Raw genomic sequence first — 22,297 nt, forward strand, 5'->3', positions numbered from 1 at the left:
AAATAATTTCCAAAAAGGAAACTATTACAGTGTGAATATGGAGCTTTAAAAAAGTAGCAGACTTCAAATGATGTTGTGTCTTGTACAGAATTAATTAGTGCATATTTATTCTTAACACGGTGAAAGCCAGCACGCTTCCCCCATGGAGATAAACTGCTTCCATCATTGCAACAATAAACTCAAACCATTTAGCGGAATTCTTGCGTGAAGTTCTGATTTCCCAACAGCAGAAAGAATCATGTTGCATATCTGGTTGTGAGTTCTTTCTTTTAAAAAAAGTCAACAGGGAATTTCCAGAAAGCAAATTGTAGCTCATTTAGAAAAGATTAGGCATAGGAAAATGCTCATGAGAAGAAAACGTAAAGATCAGAGGATACCAGAATTGAAATATTCCTCAAGAAAACAATTTCCAGGGTGTCAGGCAAAAGCCTCCAGATGCGTTGAGAGGAACATATTGCAGGAAAGAGTGCTGGCCAAAAAGGGCACTCCTTCCAGAATTGCGTGTGCTGGACTGGAAATCACACAGAGAATGCCAAAGCCTGGCTTCTGGTCCTGGCCCAGTCACTATGGGGCTGGGAGACCTGGGCAAATGGGTCTCTCACCCTCCTCAAGCCTCCTTTATCTGACACCATCAGGGATCATCAAGCTCTAAACAACAACATGCTAAGGCTCAAAGGGCGCCCACCCCAGCCAAGCAGCCTGCTGCTACCTTAGCTTGGGTTCTCTAAACTCTGAGACAGAGTCACATGAGGTCATTTTAGGGCAGTGATCACAGGTTATACAGGTCACGGAGGAAGGCAGGTCCAGGCAGAGAGAAGCTGCAGTTGCAACTGAGCCCTGGAACTTGGGTAGCCCTTCCTTTATCCCAAGCTAAGCCAGGGGTGTTTGGATCCCACACCAGCAAGCCATTGCCATAGCCATCCCCTGGGCAAGGACTTAACCTTAAATGAGGCAACTCCCTGCATGCTGGGGGTTTTTGCCTTTGAGGGACAGGGCCAGCCATGGGCATGTGGGTGTCCAGAGGGGATCCTAGGAGATTGCATTACCCATCACTGTCTACCCTTGGACACTGGCTTCTAGAGTAAGCTTGTGAGGTCTTACTTCTCTTGCAAGGGAAGAGCAAAGTGAAAGGAGTTACAGGCCTCCCTGCAGCTGGTTTCAAGGCCAAAGTGAGACTCATCACCCACCCCTCCTGCACGCTTTCGAGATCCCTTCACCCTTGGCCAGCAGCCCTGGCGGGGTCAGCCAGACCCTGAAGCTGAGGGGCCCAAAGTCCTGGTTTCAAACCCTCCTCGGGTCCTGGCTACAGTTTTGCCTCTTTGTCATTCAAACTGGGCACCAAGCACCAAAGAGGGATGATCCCCTGAGCACCAACATACTCTTCCCTGCCTGGCTGGGTGGCAACAGCCTCCTTGTTCTGCTGACCTGGGTCGATTAGCCGAGTCAGTAAGGTGACCCCTTGCCTTGCCATATCTGTGGCATTTGTTCCCTTACTGTACTTCTGAGTCATCCCTTCTGAAACCATGTTTTATTTTTTCGCTAATTTCTTCCCGAATGCTAACTCATTTCTGAGTTTTCTAATTCTGATTTTTATTGTTCTTTCATGTCTTCTATTATTTTCTGAATTTATGTGAGTTCATTTTGAAACACTGGATTATGGTTTCCACCCATTGGTGAGCATATCTTTCTGGCAAACTTTGACAGTCTCAAAGGCCACAAGCCTGCCCGTTATTCTTTTTCACTGGCCACATTTGGTGTTGGATTGATGCACAGTCCTTTTCTGTCACTCCTTTGCAGGGGTTGTTTCCCTGACGTCAGGGTAGGAAGCTCTTCCAGCTTCGCAGCACTGGAGGCCCCTCCGCTGTGGTTTTCACTGGTTCCTAAGTGCGCCCTTCCTTCCTGAGACCTCCGCTCTGTCCCCCCGCCCACTCTGGGCCCTCTCTTCCCAGTAGCAACTGGTCTGCGCTGCATAGACTCTCCCCAACAGCTTCTTCTCAGGGCCGATGTGGCATGGGGCCTGGTCCTGGGAGGGAGCTACAACCTGTCACTTTGGAGAGTTTACAGGCCTAGCCCTGCGCAGCCCCTCACCCACCAATGAGTATGGGGAAAAAAAACCCTCCAGGGTCCAGAGGCCATTGCTTGTTTGGGTGACCTGATCCCAGCTCTGCCTGGCAAGGCCGTTCTCGTTCCTCTCTTTTCCCACCTGTGAGGGGCTCCTCCTGCAGCTGTCATGTCATTCTTTGGAGTCCAGGTTTGTCCTGGCCTAGTTCTCATCTGCACTTCTTTTGTTTGTTTGTAGGGGAGGCAATAGGGCATGACTGAGGAAGTGCCAGGCTGTAGACTGCACTACCTTTATCTGCCCAGAATTCCCCTACACAGAGTCTTAAGCACAGTATTGAATGAGGAAATAATACATTACATTTCATGGAGAAAACAGTCTGAAACTACATTGCCCAAGTTAGATTTGGCATAAAAGCACTTGGTACAAACAGTGCACACAAATGATTGGTTCTCAGAGTCTACATTGTTTTGAATAAGGGGCATTTTTAAAAATTAAAATATTATTATTATTATTTTTGAGATGGAGTCTCGCTCTGCCGCCCAGGCTAGAGTGCAGTGGTGCGATCTTGGCTCACTGCAAGCTCCGCCTCCCGGGTTCATGCCATTCTCCTGCCTCAGCCTCCCGAGTAGCTGGGACTACAGGTGCCCACCTGTAAGCTCCGCCTCCCAGGTTCACGCCATTCTCCTTCCTCAGCCTCCAGAGTAGCTGGGACTACGGGTGCCCACCACCACGCGTGGCTAATTTTTTTGTATTTTTAGTAGAGACGAGGTTTCACTGTGTTAGCCAGGATGGTCTCGATCTCCTGACCTCGTGATCCACCCGCCTCGGCCTCCCAAAGTGCTGGTATTACAGGTGTGAGCCACCGTGCCCGGCCTAAAATATTAAAGTGTTATCTTAAGACATAGGTATCTGTGGTTATATTCCCACATATTTTTATTGAAGACATTTGCCTATTATTCAATCTATTTTATTAGGATTTTCAGAGTAGTATTTTTCCCTATTATTTGCTTTCTAGTTTATAAAGGTTTTTATCTTTATTTTTTTTTTTTACTTCTTTGTGTTATTCTGTATTCTTCTTCTGACCTTTTGGGTTGGATACATAACTTGGTACTGAGCTATCTAGTGTGTCCCAAATCAGAAATATAAATGCCGCAACTTAGAGAACTCATCATTTGGAAGTTTATTTAAATATTCCCCATTACTTCAGCTTTGCAAATTTGAGTATTACATTTCAGCTTTTAGGCTGCATGTGAGACCGTGTCCAGATGTTCATCCAGACCCACAGCATGGCAGAGGCCTTGTTGTTCACTGGCAGTCTCCATCAGACCTTCCGTCGCAGGATGTTCTTTGGAGGATCTTCAAAGGCAACCTTCCTGTGGCTGCTCCTCCGTGTTTGCAGTTTGAAAATGGACTAGAACCACTAGCACAAGACTGCGGTTATCTTGAATGTCCATAGCAAAGATATTAGTATCTTAAATGTTTAAATTATTATCCTTTACAATGTCGCCTTTTCTAAGTGTGTATTATTTATACTTCTAACACCATTACAGTTTAAACCTGCAGTAAGACCTTTGGGAAGCCCTGTGTTTTCTTCCGCGTAAGACTAAGTTCTGTACCTGAGACCTTCACAGCAGGGTTGCCGCAGACGTCCAGAAGCACGGCAGGTGTAGGTATGAAAGCAAATCAGATGGTGAGAAAGGGGAGAGAAAGGCTTGCGGAGGGAATGTCCTGGAGGGAAGTTCAAAGAGACAGAGGAACTTCGGCAATTACAGTAGCATCGCAGACCTGACCCCTGCTGGAGTTTCTTTAAGGTATTCAGGGAAAGCCAGATAGAACTGTGCCTGCCTCTCCCACCCAGACCCTTACTCCATGTGCAGGGACAGAGAAAGATTGCTGGAGATGGCTTCAGGAGCTGAGAGACTAATAATATCAATAATGTTCCAGTATTTGCTCTTACGATTATGTGTCAAACCCTGTGCTAAAAGCATGAGCAGTCGGAAACAGAAAGAAGGTTAGAGACTCGCCAAAGATGTGGTGGAGCCAGGACTTGCCTTGTTTCCCAGGAAGCCGGTCTGCACTGTGGGCCAGCCATCCTGCTGGCACTGCTTCTCCACCAAAGGCTCCTGTTGCTGCCTGGCGAGCACTGGCCGGAGAGCACCCCCACTTGTCAAATCGTGCCCCGCACCTGGGTTCCCACATACCTGTTTGGTATGGCCGGTGTGGGGGTTGGGTACTGGTGAGCAACTTTCCTCTATGCCACCTCTGTGCCTTCCACGTTATTTATTTCCCAGGCTAATGAATTTCCAACAGGGAATTTTCAACCTGCATCCTTTAAGTAATGAGGGCAGTGGAAATGACTCTCCCCCAACACCTCACCGAGCTCTGTCTCCAGCCCCTTGGCTCTGAGGTCAGAGAGTCAGATGGCTGCAAAAGCTGAGAGTATTCTGAGCTTACTCTCAGAATACTGAGAGTAAGAGGCGTGCCAGGTCTAAAGTGCCACCCAGGTCAAACTTGGGCGATTGGACGACCCTCCAAGGACTGCTAGAACCTCTGAGGTGTCATACTAAACCACAGAATCAGACTTTCATGCTTGGTGGCCTGGTCTTTCCATATTCTTTGATCGTCTCACAAATTAGCCCACATGAATACAAAAATGCTTACAGATACGGATGATATAGAAAAATACGACTATTATTAAGATCAATGCTTTAACAGATTAGGTTTTGATGTCTTTTCTATCTCAATCAAAATGAGACTTGGGGACATCTGACATTGACAGTTGGTGAAATCTTACCCTGCCCTTCACCAGATGCCCCATGCCACTTGCACTAACAGTACCCCCATGTGCTTCAAAGCTGCTACTGTCGAAGGGAAGACAGCACTCCAGCTCCACCCTGTCCTGGGGAGCTCGTGCACTCCACTCACCCTCCTTGTTTCGGCCACTTGGTTCTCAACCCCACATAGGAGGAGCACTTTCCTAAGCCACTGAGATTGTCAGACTTCCCTGGGGAAGTCTACTCCTTGGATCAGCCAGAAAGCATAGAGAAAAGGGGAGAAATTACCTTCCAAAGTGAAGATTGTCTCTCTGTTCCCAACCTTGATGAAATCGCCAGAAAAGAACGTTTGACAGAGAGGCTAAGGCACTTTCTGCTGTGTGCCCCCTGTTCCCAGAGAAACAACATGCATTGGAGTTTTCATGGGGGCAGGACCCTTGCTAAGTGCTGTACGTACATGATCTCATCCATGCTCACCGCAAACCCAAGGGGCGGGTATTACTTTTCTCATCTTCCATATGTAGAGATGGACACACAGGGTAAGTGCTGCTCAGTGGGGCGTGGCCAGTGCTCAAAACCACCTGTGCTTCCCGGTAGCAGGAAACCACCATGCTATGTGAGCAAGTCCCAAAGTCCATCTGCTAGTTATACATCCATTCTTTTATGAATAGACAAGTGAAAATAGCTGAAAACAAAGACTGCTCCCAAGTAACTTTTTGGGGTGTGAAGTAAAGTACCAGCATTAAGATAATGATAAAGTATAGATGGGTGTCTCATTCCTAGTCTATCCTTGTTGGTCATTCCTACTTTTCCATTTGTCTTTGGCTGTAGATTTAATGTTTGCAACAAAGGAGTTATTGGTCAAGATGGGAATGTTAATTTACCTGAGAAATGTGAGTATCTGAACAATAGTGTCATGATTTCTACAAGTGTCTTATTACTGAATAGAAGACACAAGGTGAAATAAACAAATTCATAGGTTAAAAAATGTTTCAATGGTAAACATGAATAGTGTGCACAATGTAAAATAATAAAGAATTGTGTTTAGAGAAAGAAATGGAGAGATTCAGGGGGATGTTTTGAGTTGGGAGAAGATTTTCCCCAAAGTCTTTTTTCCCCCCAGTGTTTATTTGCACTCATTCACATTTCTAATTCTCATTCCTCTGGGCAATGCAGTAACACCAGCAAAATAATGTGCGTGGCAGGCAAGGACACACCTCCTGGGTCTCGGCCGTCCTGCAGCTCTTAGCGAAGCCCCTGCCTCAAGGCCAGCTCTGCACCTCAGGCCCGACTGCGGGATCCGGAAGGCTAAGGGGTTGGGATTTGGTGAGTTCCCGCCTTTCTCAAGGATGTGGGGAGTGTGCCGGCCTCATCTATCTCACATGTCTCCACGTCTGCAGCATGGGCATCTTCCTCAAGATGAGTCCATCTTCCTCATGGGCATTTTCTCCCTTGGTAGGAAGTAAGGAGAAAAAAATATTTACAGCTAACACTAAATGTTAATTTAAAATCCTTTACTTAAAAGGAAGGAACTGAAGGTAAATGTCCCAGGTAGTGACCACACAAGAGGAATGGGAATTGCAGATGGTATTTCAGTAGCTTTGGGCCCTAATTTCTAGACTCTCTGGCCCACACTGAGGTCGGGAAAGAAAGGGCTTCTGAAACACCACTGCACCCAGGAAACCTCAATTTAACCAACCAGGTGTTTCTATGGTCAGTCCATGGAGAGATTGGTGCAGCCCCCAGAGCCGCTAGAGAGCAGGGATTGGGTGGGGGGGCTCAAGAAGAGAAGCTGAGGATGTGCCTTGAGTCCCAGGAAAGGTCGAAAGAGCTGAGCTCCTGGAGCAGAATTCTGGAAAAGCCTGTGGGGTGGCCATGTAAAGCCGCTGTAGCACAGCTTGGCAGCTTGCTCTCCAAGAGATGGGCTGGCACCCAGCCTCAAGTCAGCAAACTCCTGGATTTTAGAAGAACAATTAGTTGACATTATTGCATCAGGATCAAGCAATGTAATGCAGCCCATAGAGAGGCTCCCCCAGGGTTGAGACTTGGAAGAGGCGGCCATGTTCTATTCTCTGCACCTGCAAACTTAGTGCCTGGGTGTAGCCTCAGACACCTGGAGCCCACCAAGTGGCCCCGTGTCCACCACTGTAAGCCCCTGGGCCATGTCCTCTACATGCCTGTCGCCTTCCTCAGTCTCTCAGCCTGTTCATGTCTTTACTCCTCATGGGTCCTGCCTCATGTTCTTCCTGGCTTTGGTGTGTGTTGTCCTCATTCACTGACAGTTTCAGCTGCTAGTTGTTTGGTGGTGGGGGGTGGGGATGTAGAATTGGGAAAATGCTGCCGAACCAGCTTCAGTTTCCCAGAGTGGAGGAGGAGGTGGAAAAGAGGCGTTCAACATGATCTGGCCTCCAGGTAGAAACCCAAAAAGATGATGGGACTCTCCCTACCCCTCTGGAGTTGTCTTAGACTCAGGGTTTCTGTCCCCTTCCCAGCCAAGTTCCATTTGTAAAATATAACTGTTCCCTTTCACTTCTCAGCAGTCATCAGGCTCTGGGCTTCTGAATGACATGGTTGCCTTGGGTGTAGATTGGGTATTCACCAGGCTCCAAACCATACTCAGAGCTGGCCTGGGGAAACTCAGACCCTGATGAGTCTCAGGGTCGCAGAATGTGTGTAAAGGGCCTGGCTCTCAGTGGAGGGTCAATTAATGTGAGCTCTCCCTCGAAAGTAGCCTGAGAGCAGCCCCAGGTTCTAAATAAGTCATCATCCAACTCAGCCAGATCTGCTCCTCCGGACTCCTGTGCACCCAAATATGAAGTCACCCTTTGAGAGGTACTTAACATTGGCACTGAAAGCTGCCCCAAGGATTCATCTTTCCCCTGATGGCTTTGTCTCTCCTACCAAGGTCACTTCATGGGTGATGCATGTCACCATCAGTGATAAATTTCAAACATGCCAGCAGATTTAATTCCCTCTTGCCCCTGGCAGGCAGCTCCAGGGACTCTAGATTGATAACCCATTGGCACCTCAAACTCAATAGCCCCAATACCAGTGTCATGATTTCCCCCTCCAAGCCCCCATTATCTTGCCTGCCTGTTTGCGAGCTCACTCAGGCTGAACACCTTGGAGATGCTGAATCCTCATGGCTCAGGCCCTGAGACTGTAATACAGGAACAAGGTACAAGAATCGATGTCTGTTTAGCCTGTGCAGATGGTTCTGACATCAGGGAGGCCTGAGGGCACTCCTCTCCCACACTACTCTCTGCAGGATCCCCACTACATCTCTCCATATCTAAGATACCTTGCTATCTTGTGGAGGATGCTCAGTAAGCACTGATTCTGCCTCTCTTTCCCAGCCAGGATGGCCATTCCCTGTGCCAGGCCCCAAAGGCTTCTGCTTCTCCTCACCACTCCAAAAAGGGGTGCTGAGACACTGAGAAACTAAAGCTCCAGACATGGAAGCCACATATTCATTTCCTTTACTTTCACTTCCTAATCATTTACACCTTCTCAGGTGTAGGTCAAATGCCTAATGAGAAAACTAGGTGGAGTTTGTTGAGAAATGCAAAGAATATTTGCAGCCTTTTAAAAATGATGGCCAATAGCTCAGAGCCAAGTGACCAATAATTGGAAATGTCTGGTTGGCCTCATTAATAAATGATATTAAATGAAGCAAAACTAGTGGCCCCTGGCCTGGCCTCTAAGCTTACCAGCAAAAGCAGTGAGTCACCTACTTGGCATACATTCAGGAACACTAAGTCTCACACCTCACCCAAGATCATTCCCCTCCCACTGCGTTACACCCAAAAGGATTTTGAGAAGAAAAAATAAATTTGCTATCCTTAGCTACTAGAGAGAATGCCTAAACGCAAGCACCAGGAAAGGTAGCACATTGCCTTGAAGTTACGGTAAGGGGTGGATTGCCTCTGGGAGATAGTTTTGATATATGGGAGGGAAACGAGTGAGTAAATGACAAGGTGAGAGTAGGGAAAACTGCAGCCCCCTAGGCAGGCACATCACCCAGGAAGAGTGCCTGGAAAGCTGCCTGACTGTCTGTAGGATGCAGTGGTCTCTAAAGTTAGAAAGTATAAAGTCCTTTTACCAAGTCTAAAACAATGCTAAATCATAACTATACCTCCTGGTGTGGGAATATAGAAACTGAAAATTTTACTACATAAAATTGGGTTTCCTCTGTTAGCTATTTTTTTGTAATTCATTTATCTTTTGACGTTTTTCATCAAAATGACATCTCAGTCACAGCCAAGTTTCTTTCTGGGAAAATGTTATTTCCATGAATTTTGTTCCATCTCATGGAGGAAGCTTTTTGCAAAACAGAGGCACAGTAAGCTGAGGGAAGTTGCAGGGCTCCCTCCCCTAACTCCCAGGGCCTCCGTTAACATTCTACTCTCCCAGCCCAGAGGAGCCGCCCAGAGTCCGACCTCTGAGGCCACTAGCACATATGCAGGGAGCTTTTGGGGCCAGGCCTTCCTAACACAGTCATAATACATTACAGAAGGCACACCAGCAATTCTAAATTATGAATGATGCTGTATCGTGGCAACCAGGCTGATGCAAAGCAGTGAACTATTAATGAACCTTGCCGATGACTGCATCTCACACCATCCATCATGTTGCCCTGAGCCCCACAGCAGATTCATAGCCAGCAGTTTCTGTTTTGCTGCCCTTGGGACAATTAGCCCATAAAATGAAAGAAAAGAAAGAGACAAAGAGAGTGAGGGAAGGAGGGAACAAGGGAAAAAGAGAGGGAGAGGGAGAGAAGGAAGGGAAGGAAGGAAGGAAGAAAAAACAACCAGGAAAACAGAGAAAAGACCTCTGATATGAGTTCCTACATGGAAAACAGGGCACCTCTGCAGAATAGGCAGACAGAGGGCTCTGCCACAGAGTGGCCCTTGCAGACCACAGTCGCCCTGAGAGCCTAATCAAGTCCCCTTCCCAAGCTAGGGTCTGGGGCATAGAGAGCACCAGAGTTGATTAGGCTCCACAGGCACTCCAGAAGGGAATTGAGCCAAAGAATCAAGAGGAAGTGTAAACATAAATCATCACCCCCAGGGACTGCCTAATGGAAAGCTGCATGAAAAGGATGTAGGGAATGAGCTACAGAAAAGGGGATACATGTTTCAGAGAAAGAATTAGAAAGAGGGAGGTCTACAAACTAAGGAAACCTCTCCAAAAAACAACTGCTGCTCTTCACTCGCCTCACCGCAAGTCCTTCAGCTCCTCCTGATCACAGGGGAGTGAGAGGCAGCTCGCTTGCTCGCCAGGGCTTGCTATTTGTTCAGGTGGCGAGAGAAAGAACCCAAATGGGTCATTTCTAATACAAGAATTTTCACCAAAGAAATCCATCCAAACAACCTCTAGGGAGACGTGCCTTTCATAGCTGTCTGGCCTCCATGTGTTGGCCTGCCTTGTCTAGGAGAAGGGTGGGCAGAAGACAAAGCCCAGACTTTGAGGCTCTTTCTTTGTGGTCTGGAGTTGTGGCAGGGGCACAGCTGCACAGCCTTCCCGAGTCTCCATGTGCTCAAGAGTAAGTCACGAATAACAAGCCTGCAGTGGCCTTACAATGGTGCTAAAGAATAAAACGAGATCGTGGATGGCCAGCTACAAATAACTACCAGTGTCAAGTCCTGTCCATTAGTAAAGATGGCCAGGTAGAGGAAAATGACATATCCTCTTAATCCATATTTGTATCAATTTTGACAGAGATAAGAATATAGAACAAATGTACAAAATAAGAAATTGGACCTAACTATATCACCTTCAAACATACATAAACATAGCTGCAAGGAGAAATGGACAAAACTAGTCATAGCCATGGTGGGAGATTATAATATCGCTCACTCAGAAACTCATAGCTCAAGCTGAACAAATAATCAGGAAATGGTTATCAATTGATATCCTGCTGTGCTGTTTACTCAACACATTTCTCTTTCAGCCGCATGGTTGGATGACATGTCCTAACTCCATCTCCTATGCATGGCTCTGTGTGATGAATTCTGGCCAATGAATGAAAAGCAAAAGGGGTATGTGTCACTTTTGGCCTGGAGCATTTAGTTGCCCATGGGGAAATCCTCCAGAACTCTCTGTTCCTTTCTCCCTTAACCTCTGACATGGCAACTGTCAACATTTGAAATGTAGTTGTTCCACCAATCTGTGCCTCTAAGAGCTACCATTAGCAGTCCCCCTGCATACCTTTAATACTTATGTAGCGTAGGTAAGATATGAATCTTATTGTTTTAAGCCACAGAGGTTTGGGGATTATTTACTACCGTAGCATGATCTAGCCTATCTTGACTAATGTGTTCTTATATCAACATTAAATTAAATTACAAATGATTAACCAAAAATAAATGATTAAATTATGGTAGAACATAAACTTCTATGGTAGAATATAAATTTCTAAATAATTCATGAGTTTAAAAAATGTAGTGCAAACATGTCAAGCTCATCAAAAATGTAACTGCTACATATCTGTTGTAGTCAGTTGGGTTGCAATTGATACAGGAGATAAAAAGAAATTATTTAGGCAGTTAGTGAGGCTAGAGAGTCCTTGGGAAACCTTCCCTTTTAACAAAAAGCAGCTCCCAAATCATTTCTTTCCTAACAAAGAGCAGCCTGTAAAATCCAGCCGCACACATGGATAAGCAAGCTGGAAGCTTGCACGGGTGAATGCCAGCAGCTGTGCCAACAGGAAAAGGCTACCTGGGGGCCAGGCATGTTCAACATGGAGGCTCCATCTTCCCTTTTTGTCAACCACGTGTGCAATAAAGAAGCAGGCAAGATGGTGCTGGCCAGGTAGAGAAACAATTTGCATAATAAAAAGATTAGGGTAGGGCAGCCAGCTTCCTCTCATGTTATGTAAATGACATGCCTGGTCCGACCAATCTTTTGGACCGTATGTAAATCAGACACTGCCTCCTCAAGCTCATTTATAAAACCCCATCCATTTTACCATGGAACCGGAAGACCCACTCAGAAGCCCCTCTCTCTCTCTGCAGGAGAGAGATCTATTCTCTTTTCTCTTCCTTTTGCCTATTAAACCTCCGCTCTTAAACTCACTTCTTGTGTGTCTGCAGCCTCAATTTCCCTGGCGTAAGACAATGAACCTCAGGTATTACCCCAAACAAATGATGCCACTTCACTATAACAAAGTACCGAAAGGGTTGCCAATGGTGATGCAGAAATTTATTTCTCAGTCCCAGAACCTGGAAGTCAGAGATCCGGGTGCCAGCGTGGTCAGCTCCTGCTGAGGGCTCTCTTCCAGGTGCACACTACCAACTTCTTATATTTGCACACGGCAAAGAGTAGAGAGAAGCAAGCTCTCTAAGCATTCTTTTAAGGGCACTAGTCAGATCCATGAAACGGGAGCCCTCATGACCTCATCTAATCCTAATCACCTCCCAGAGGCCCCACCTCCTAACACCATCACATTGGTAAGGGGAGGATTTCAACATTTGATTTTGTGGGAGACACAAACGTTTAATCCATAACAACATCAAAGCTTGTACAATGTAAAAATAATAGGAGGCCAGGCATGGTGGCTCACGCCTGTAATCTCAGCACTTCGGGAGGCCAAGATTGGCGCATCACCTGAGGTCGGGAGTTCGAGACCAGCCTGGCCAACATGGTGAAACCCCATCCGTCTCTACTAAAAATACAAAAATTAGCCGGGCGTGGTGGTGTGAGCCTGTAATCCAGCTACTCCAGAGGCTGAGGCAGGAGAATCGCTTGAACCCAAGAAGTGGAGGTTGCAGTGAGCCAAGATCGTGCCACTGCACTCCAGCCTGGGCAACAAAGAGAGACTCTGTCTCAAAAAAAAAAAAAAAAAAAGTAAAACAAATAAAAATAATAAATAGAAAATCAAATTTAGTATCATATATGTTTTAAAAAGAGCATATCATGACTAAGGTACATGCCATTAATCCAAGGATGGCTCAACATCAAATAAAATGAGAGAAGCAGTAAAATCATCACACATTAAATTCAGAATAGAAGTATTTGCTAAAATTCAATGCTTATTTATAATTTATAAAAATATCTTAGTGAAGTAGGAACAGAAAGGAGCCCCCTTGAGAGGATAAAGGTCATCTAACAAATGGAACAGTAAAACTTTAGAGACCCCAGCAAAGTTATGAACAAGACAAGGATACTCATTAGCAATGATTCTAACAAACATTACACTGGATCCTCTCAAGAAAGCACCAGGACATTGAGACAATAAAAGAAATGAGAAATCTTAAATATTAAGAAATGTTTTTAAAATGCTGTCTTTATTAATATGATCATCTATTTAGAAAATCCAAGATAATATACACAGAAAATAAGTAAAACTAATAAGAGAATCCAGCAAGGCTATTGAATAATAGATTTACCTATAAAAACAAGCAGCATTCCTATCAAATAGAAATAACCAACTTTGAAATGTAATAGCAAAAAAATTACACTCAAATCATGCAAAACAGAGGGAAGGCCTTTAATATGAAAAAGCCTAGGAATAAATCTCAAAAATGGTGTGTAAAACCATTATGGATAAAATTTTAAATTTCCTTGAAGGATCTTTAATGAGATGAATAGAAGTCATCATATTTATAGAAGTATAACTCAAAGTCATAAAGCTTTCTTACAAAATTAATACTTTTCAAAATAAATATCATAAATCAACAGCAGAAATGAGAAAACATAATTTTAAAATGAGTGAATTTCAAGATAAACAAGTAGAATTATTCAATCCAAAGAACAGGGAGGGGAATAAAAAAGGCTGGAGAAAAACAGAGAAAGCCACAGAAACCTGTGGCACAAAATCAAGCAGCCAATATACATATCATAGATTCCCCGGAAGAAAAAAAAAAAAGAAAAAAAAGAGAGGAGGGAAGAAAAACTACTTGAAGAAATAATGAAGTTTTATTCAGAACTACTAGATCTTTGAAGAATTGCCACACTGTCTTTCACAATGGTTGAACTAATTTACATTCCCGCCAAGAGTGTAAAAGTGTTCCTATTTCTCCACAGCCTCTCCAGCCCCTGTAGTTTCTTGACTTTTTCATAATCACCATTCTGACTGGTGTGAGATGGCATCTCATTGTGGTTTTGATTTGTATTTCCCTAATGATCAGTCCTGTTGAGCTTTTTTTCTTTTTATTTATTTATTTACTTATTTACTTTATCATACTTTAAGTTTTAGGGTACATGTGCACAACGTGCAGGTTTGTTACGTATGTATACATGTGCCACATTGGTGTGCTGCACCCATTAACTCATCATTTACATTAGGTATATCTCCTAATGCTATCCCTCCCTGCTCCCCCCTACCCCATGACAGGCCCCGGTGTGTGATGTTCCCCTTCCTGTGTCCAAGTGTTCTCATTGTTCAATTCCCACCTATGAGTGAGAACATGCAGTGTTTGGATTTTTGTCCTTGCGATAGTTTGCTGAGAATGATGGTTTCCAGCTTCATCCATGTCCCTACAAAGGACATGAACTCATCATTTTTTATGGCTGCATAGTATTCCATGGTGTATATGTGCCACATTTTCTTAATCCAGTCTATCATTGATGGACATTTGGGTTGGGTCCAAGTCTTTGCTATTGTGAATAGTGCTGCAATAAACATATGTGTGCATGTGTCTTCATAGCAGCATGATTTATAATCCTTTGGGTATATACCCAGTAATGGGATGGCTGGGTCAAATGGTATTTCTAGTTCTAGATCCCTGAGGAATCGCCACACTGACTTCCACAATGGTTGAACTAGTTTACAGTCCCACCAACAGTGTAAAGGTGTTCCTATTTCTCCACATCCTCTCCAGCACCTGTTGTTTCCTGACTTTTTAATGATTGCCATTCTAACTGATGTGAGATGGTATCTCGTTGTGGTTTTGATTTGCATTTATCTGATGGCCAGTGATGATGAGCATTTTTTCATGTGTCTTTTGGCTGCATAAACGTCTTCTTTTGAGAAGTGTCTGTTCATGTCCTTTGCCCACTTTTTGATGGGGTTGTTTGTTTTTTTCTTGTAAATTTGAGTTCTTTGAAGATTCTAGATATTAACCCTTTGTCAGATGAGTAGGTTGCAAAAATTTTGTCCCATTCTGTAGGTTGCCTGTTCACTCTGATGGTAGTTTCTTTTGCTGTGGAGAAGCTCTTTAGTTTAATTAGATCCCATTTGTCAATTTTGGCTTTTGTTGCCATTGCTTTTAGTGTTTTAGACATGAAGTCCTTGCCCATGACTATGTCCTGAATGGTATTGCCTAGGTTTTCTTCTAGGGTTTTTATGGTTTTAGGTCTAACATGTAAGTCTTTAATCCATCTTGAATTAATTTTTATATAAGGTGTAAGGAAGGGATCCAATTTCAGCTTTCTACATATGGCTAGCCAGTTTTCCCAGCACCATTTATTAAATAGGGAATCCTTTCCCCATTTCTTGTTTTTGTCAGGTTTGTCAAAGATTAGATAGTTGTAGATGTGTGGCATTATTTCTAAGGGCTCTGTTCTGTTCCATTGGTCTGTATCTCTGTTTTGGTACCAGTACCATGCTGTCTTGGTTACTGTAGCCTTGTAGTATAGTTTGAAGTCAGGTAGCGTGATGCCTCCAGCTTTGTTCATTTGGCTTAGGATTGACTTGGCAATGCAGGCTCTTTTTAGGTTCCATGTGAACTTTAAAGTAGTTTTTTCCAATTCTGTGAAGAAAGTCATTGGTAGCTTGATGGGGACGGCATTGAATCTATAAATTACCTTGGGCAGTATGGCCATTTTCACGATGTTGATTCTTCCTATCCATGAGCATGGAATTCTCTTCCATTTGTTTGTATCCTCTTTTATTTCCTTGAGCAGTGGTTTGTAGCTCTCCTTGAAGAGGTCCTTCACATCCCTTGTAAGTTGTATTCCTAGGTATTTTATTCTCTTTGTAGCAATTGTGAATGGGAGTTCACTCATGATTTGGCTCTCTGTCTGTTATTGGTATATAAGAATGCTCGTGATTTTTGCACATTGATTTTGTATCCTGAGACTTTGCTGAAGTTGCTTATCAGCTTAAGGAGATTTTGGGCTGAGACGATGGGGTTTTCTAGATATACAATCATGTCATCTGCAAACAGGGACAATTTGACTTCCTCTTTTCCTAACTGAATACCCTTTATTTCTTTCTCCTGCCTGATTGCCCCGGCCAGAACTTCCAACACTATGTTGAATAGGAGTGGTGAGAGAGGGCATCCCTGTCTTGTGCATTTTCAAAGGGAATACTTCCAGTTTTTGCTCATTCAGTATGATATTGGCTGTGGGTTTGTCATACATAGCTCTTATTATTTTGAGATACGTCCCATCAATACCTGATTTATTGAGAATTTTTAGCATGAAGGGTTGTTGAATTTTGTCAAAGGCCTTTTCTGCATCTATTGAGATAATCATGTGGTTTTTGTCTTTGGTTCTGTTTATATGCTGGATTACATTTATTGATTTGCGTATATTGAACCAGCCTTGCATCCCAGGGATGAAGCCCACTTGATCATGGTGAATAAGCTTTTTGATGTGTTGCTGGATTCAGTTTGCCAGTATTTTATTGAGGATTTTTGCATTGATGTTCATCAGGGATATTGGTCTAAAATTAAAATTCTCTTGTTTTGTTGTGTCTCTGCCAGGCTTAGGTATCAGGATGATGCTGGCCTCATAAAATGTGTTAGGGAGGATTCCCTCTTTTCTATTGATTGGAATAGTTTCAGAAGGAATGGTACCAGCTCCTCTTTGTACCTCTGGTAGAATTCGGCTGTGAATCCGTCTGGTCCTGGACTTTTTTTGGTTGGTAAGCTATTAATTATTGCCTCAATTTCAGAGCCTGTTATTGGTCTATTCAGAGATTCAACTTCTTCCTGGTTTAGTCTTGGGAGGGTGTATGTGTCGAAACATTTATCCATTTCTTCTAGATTTTCTAGTTTATTTGCATAGAGGTATTTATAGTATTCTCTGATGATAGTTTGTATTTCTGTGGGATCAGTGGTGATATCCCCTTTATCATTTTTTATTGCATCTATTTGATTCTTCTCTCTTTTCTTCTTTATTAGTCTTGCTAGAGGACTATCAATTTTGTTGATCTTTTCAAAAAACTAGCTCCCGGATTCATTGATTTTTTGAAGGGTTTTTTGTGTCTCTATCTCCTTCAGTTCTGCTCTGATCTTAGTTATTTCTTGCCTTCTGCTAGCTTTTGAATGTGTTTGTTCTTGCTTCTCTAGTTCTTTTAATTGTGATGTTAGGGTGTCAATTTTAGATCTTTCCTGCTTTCTCTTGTGGGCATTTAGTGCTATAAATTTCCCTCAACACACTGCTTTGAATGTGTCCCAGAGGTTCTGGTATGTTGTGTCTTCGTTCTCATTGGTTTCAAAGAACGTCTTTTTTCCTGCCTTCATTTCGTTATGTACCCAGTAGTCATTCAGGAGCAGGTTGTTCAGTTTCCATGTAGTTGTGTGGTTTTGAGTGAGTTTCTTAATCCTGAGTTCTAATTTTATTGCACTGTGGTCTGAGAGGCAGTTTGTTGTAATTTCTGTGCTTTTGCATTTGCTGAGGAGTGTTTTACTTCCAACTATGTGGTCAGTTTTGGAGTAAGTGCAATGTGGTGCTGAGAAGAATGTATATTCTGTTGATTTGGGGTGGAGAGTTCTGTAGACGTCTGTTAGGTCTCCTTGTTGCAGAGCTGAGTTCAAGTCCTGGATATCCTTGTTAACCTTCTGTCTCGTTTATCTGTCTAATGTGGACAGTGGGGTGTTAAAGTCTCCCATTATTATTGTGTGAGAGTCTAAGTCTCTTTGTAGGTCTCTAAGGACTTGCCTTATGAATCTGGGTGCTCTTGTATTGGGTGCACATATATTTAGAATAGTTAGCTCTTCTTGTTGAATTGATCCCTTTACCATTATGTAATGCCCTTCTTTGTCTCTTTTGATCTTTGTTGGTTTAAAGTCTGTTTTATCAGACAGTAGGATTGCAACCCCTGTTTTTTGTTTTTTTTTTGCTTTCTATTTCCTTGGTAGATCTTCCTCCATCCCTTTATTTTGAGCCTATGTGTGTCTCTGCACGTGAGATGAGTCTTCTGAATACAGCGCACTGATGGGTCTTCACTCTTTATGCAATTTGCCAGTCTGTGTCTTTTAATTGGAGCATTTAGCCCATTTACATTTAAGGTTAATATTGCTATGTGTGAATTTGATCCTGTCATTATGATGTTAGCTGGTTATTTTGCCCGTTAGTTGATGCAGTTTCTTCCTAGCATCGATGGTCTTTTTACTTTGGCATGTTTTTGCAGTGGCTGGTACCGGTTGTTCCTTTCCATGTTTAGTACTTCCTTCAGGAGCTCTTGCAAGGCAGGCCTGGTAGTGACAAAATCTCTCAGCATTTGCTTGTCTGTAAAGGATTTTATTTCTCCTTCACTTATGAAGCTTAGTTTGGCTGGATATGAAATTCTGGGGTGAAAATTCTTTTCTTTAAGAAGGCTGAATATTGGACCCCACTCTCTTCTGGCTTGTAGGGTTTCTGCCGAGAGATCCGCTGTTAGTGTGATGGGCTTCCCTTTGTGGGTCAACCCAACCTTTCTCTCTGGCTGCTCTCAGCCTTTTTTCCTTCATTTCAACCTTGGTGAATCTGACAATTATGTGTCTTGGGGTTGCTCTTCTCGAGGAGTATCTTTGTGATGTTTTCTGTATTTCCTGAATTTGAATGTTGGCCTACCTTGATAGGTTGGGGAAGTTCTCCTGGGTAATATCCTGCAGAGTGTTTTCCAACTTGGTTCCATTCTCCCTGTCACTTTCAGGTACACCACTCAGACGTAGATTTGGTCTTTTCACATAGTCCCATATTTCTTGGAGGCTTTGTTCATTTCTTTTTACCCTTTTTCCTCTAAACTTCTCGCTTCATTTCATTAATTTGATCTTCAATGACGGATACCCTTTCTTCCACTTGATCAAATTGGTCACTGAAGCTTGTGCGTGTGTCACGTAGTTCTCATGTCATGGTTTTCAGCTCCATCAGGTCATTTATGGTCTTCTCTGTGATGTTTATTCTAGTTAGCCATTCATCTAATCTTTTTTCAAGGTTTTTAGCTTCTCTGCGATGGGTTCGAGCATCCTCCTTTAGCTCGGAGAAGTTTGTTATTACTGATCATCTGAAGCCTTCTTCTCTCAACTCATCAAAGTCATTTTCCATCCAACTTTGTTCCCTTGCTGGCGAGGAGCTGTGTTCCTTTGGAGGAGAAGAGGCACTCTGATTTTTAGAATTTTCAGCTTTTCTACTCTGGATTCTCCCCATCTTTGTGGTTTTATCTGCCTTTGGTGTTTGATGATGGTGACGTACAGATGGGGTTTTGGCGTGGATGTCCTTTCTCTTTGTTAGTTTTCCTTCTAACAGTCAGGTCCCTCAGCTGCAGGACCGTTGGAGTTTGCTGGAGGTCCACTCCAGACCCTGTTTGCCTGGGTATCACTAGTGGAGGCTTGCAGAACAGCAGTGTTGCTTCCTGATCCTTCCTCTGGAAGCTTCGTCTCAGAGGGCCACCCTGCCGTATGAGGTGTCAGTCGGCCCCTACTGGGAGGTGCTTCTCAGTTAGGCTACTCGGGGGTCAGGGACCCACTTGAGGCAGTCTGTCCGTTCTCAGATCCATGCTGGGAGAACCACTACTCTCTTCAAAGCTGTTAGACAGGGATGTTTAAGTTTCTGCTGCCTTTTGTTCAGCTATGCCCTGTCCCTAGAGGTGGAGTCTACAGAGGTACGCAGGCCTCCTTGAGCTGCGGTGGGCTCCACCCAGGTCAAGCTTCCCAGTGGCTTTGTTTACCCACTCAAGCCTCAGCAGTGACAGACTCCCCTCCCCCAGCCTCACTGCCACCTTGCAGTTCGATCTCAGACTGCTGTGCTAGCAGTGAGCGAGGCTCCATGGGCGTGGGACCCTCTGAGCCAGGCGTGGGTTATAATCTCCTGGTGTGCCATTTGCTAAGACCATTGGAAAAGCACAGTATTAGGGTGGGAGTGTCCCAGTTTTCCAAGTACCACCTGTCATGGCTTCCCTTGGCTAGGAAAGAGAATTCTCTGACTGCTTGTGCTTCCTGGGTGATGCAATGCCCCACTCTGCTTCGGTTCATGCTCCGTGGGCTGCACCCACTGTCTGACAAGCCCCAGTGAGATGAACTCAGTACCTCAGTTGGAAATGCAGAAATCACCTGTCTTCTGCGTTGCTCATGCTGGGAGCTGTAGACTGGAGCTGTTCTATTTGGCCATCTTGGAACCTCCCACCAACAATGTCTTTTTGTCCTTTTTGATCTGTGTTGGTTTAAAGTCTGTTTTGTCTGAAACTCAGATTGCAACCCCTGCTTTTTTCTGTTTTCCATTTGCTTGGTCGATTTTTCTCCATCCCTTTATTTTGAGCCTATGTGTGTCATTGCATGTAAAATCTGTCTCTTGAAGGCAGCATGCCAATGGATCTTGCTTTTTTTATCCAGCTTGCCACTCTGTGCCTTTTAAGTAGGGCATTTAGCCCATTTATATTGAAGGTTAGTATTAATATGTGTGAATTTAATCCTGTCGTCATGATGTTAGCCGGTTATTTTGCAGACTTGTTTATGTGGTTGCTTTACAATGCCACTGGCCTGTGTATGTCAGTGTGTTTTTGTAGTGGCTGGTAACAATCTTTTCATATTGAGTGCTCTTGTCAGGAGCTCTTGCAAGGCAGGTCTGGTGGTGACAAATTCTCACAGCATTTGCTTATCTGAAAAGGATCTTATTTCTCCTTTATTTATGAAGCTTAGTTTGGCTGCATATGAAATTCTGGGTTGGAAATTCTTTTCTTTAAAAATGTTGAATATTGGCCTTCACATCTCTTTGGCTTGTAGGGGTTCTGGCTGAAAGGCCTGTCATTAGTCTGATGGATTTCCCTTTGTAGGTGAGCTGACCTTTCTCTCTAGCTGCCTTTAACATTTTTCCTTTCATTTTGACCTTGGAGAGTATCTGATAATTATGTGTCTTTGGGGTGGTCTTTCTATGGGGTATCTTACTGTACATTTCCTATATTTGAATGTTGGCCTCTCTAGCTAGGTTGGGGAATTTCTCATGGATAATATCCTGAAATATGTATTCCAAGTTGCTTCCATTCTCTTCATCTCTTTCAGGGACACCAATGAGGCATAGATTTGGTCTCTTAACATAATCCCATATTTCTCAGAGGTTTTGTTCATTCCTTTTTATTCTTGCTTTTTTTCTGTTCTTGTCTGACTGTCTTATTTCAGAAAGCCAGTCTTCAGGCTATGAGATACTTTCCTCCACTTGGTCTGTTCTGCTATTAATACTTGGGATTGCATTATGAAATTCTTTTAATGTGCCTTTCAGCTCTATCAGGTCAGTTACATTCTTTTCTATACTGACTATTCTGTCTGTCAGCTTGTGCATTGTTTTATTGTGATCCCTAGAGTCCTTGGATTAGGTTTCAACATACTCCTGTAGCTCAATGATTTTCATTTCTATCCATAGTCTGAGTTCTGCTTCTGTCATTTCAGCTATTTCAGCCTAGTTCAGAACCCTTGTTGGAGAGGTAATGAGGTCATTTGGAGGAAAGAAGGCACTCTGACTTTTTGAGTTGCCATGGTTCTTTCACTGGTGCTTTCTCATCTTTGTGGGCTTATTTTCCTTCAATCTTTAGGTTGCTGACCTTTGAATTTTCTTCTTTTATCCTAGTTGATGACCTTAAGGGTTTGAGTGTGGTATAAGGTGGCTTCAGCCCGCTGGCTTCATTTCTGGAAGATTTTATGGGGCCAATGTTCGGCTCCCAACTCCTGAACTACCTGTGCTAACTCTGGGGAATTTGTATTGGGCCTAGACTTTGTTCTCTGGCTCCTTGAGGTTAAGAATTCACTGCTCTGGGGGGTGTAAGTTGCTCGCAGAACGTTGGTCACTACACTCCAATGGGTGGTGCCAGCCAAAGAGTTTTATAGTGCAGTGACAGCAGGATTCTCATTTGCATGTGCCAGCAGCAGCAGTAGCAGCAGCATAGTGGGGTGCACACTCATCAACTGCAGCAGGGTGCTATTGGGTGCCAGCGTGCCTGCCCCCCTGTGGGCATTCACCACAGTGGCAGAGGCAACACAGCTCAGGGAAGGGTAGGGGGCTGCTGCTGGAGACTGTGTATGTGGTTGCATTGGTGATGGTGTTGCCTTGGGAGCACTGGCGGGCTCAGGTCTGTGCCTTCTCTGTATTGCATGAGCAGGAGTAGTCACTCAGGGCAGGAGAGGATCTGCTGTTCTCTGCACCTAGTTTCACTCCCACGGCAGTGTTGGCGCAAGGGCAGGGCAGGGCACTGGTGGTGGGAGTAGAACTCGCTGGCTGTGTGCCCACCAAGGCTTTTTCTAAATGGTGGTCAGCAGGGGGAGGGCGGCCAACTGCACTCTTGCTGCAGCAGTGACAGGGTGGGGTGTATGCACACATGCAT

The sequence above is a fragment of the Gorilla gorilla genome, chromosome 17, assembly GCF_029281585.2.
Source record: "Gorilla gorilla gorilla isolate KB3781 chromosome 17, NHGRI_mGorGor1-v2.1_pri, whole genome shotgun sequence".
Classification (NCBI taxonomy): Eukaryota; Metazoa; Chordata; class Mammalia; order Primates; family Hominidae; genus Gorilla; species Gorilla gorilla.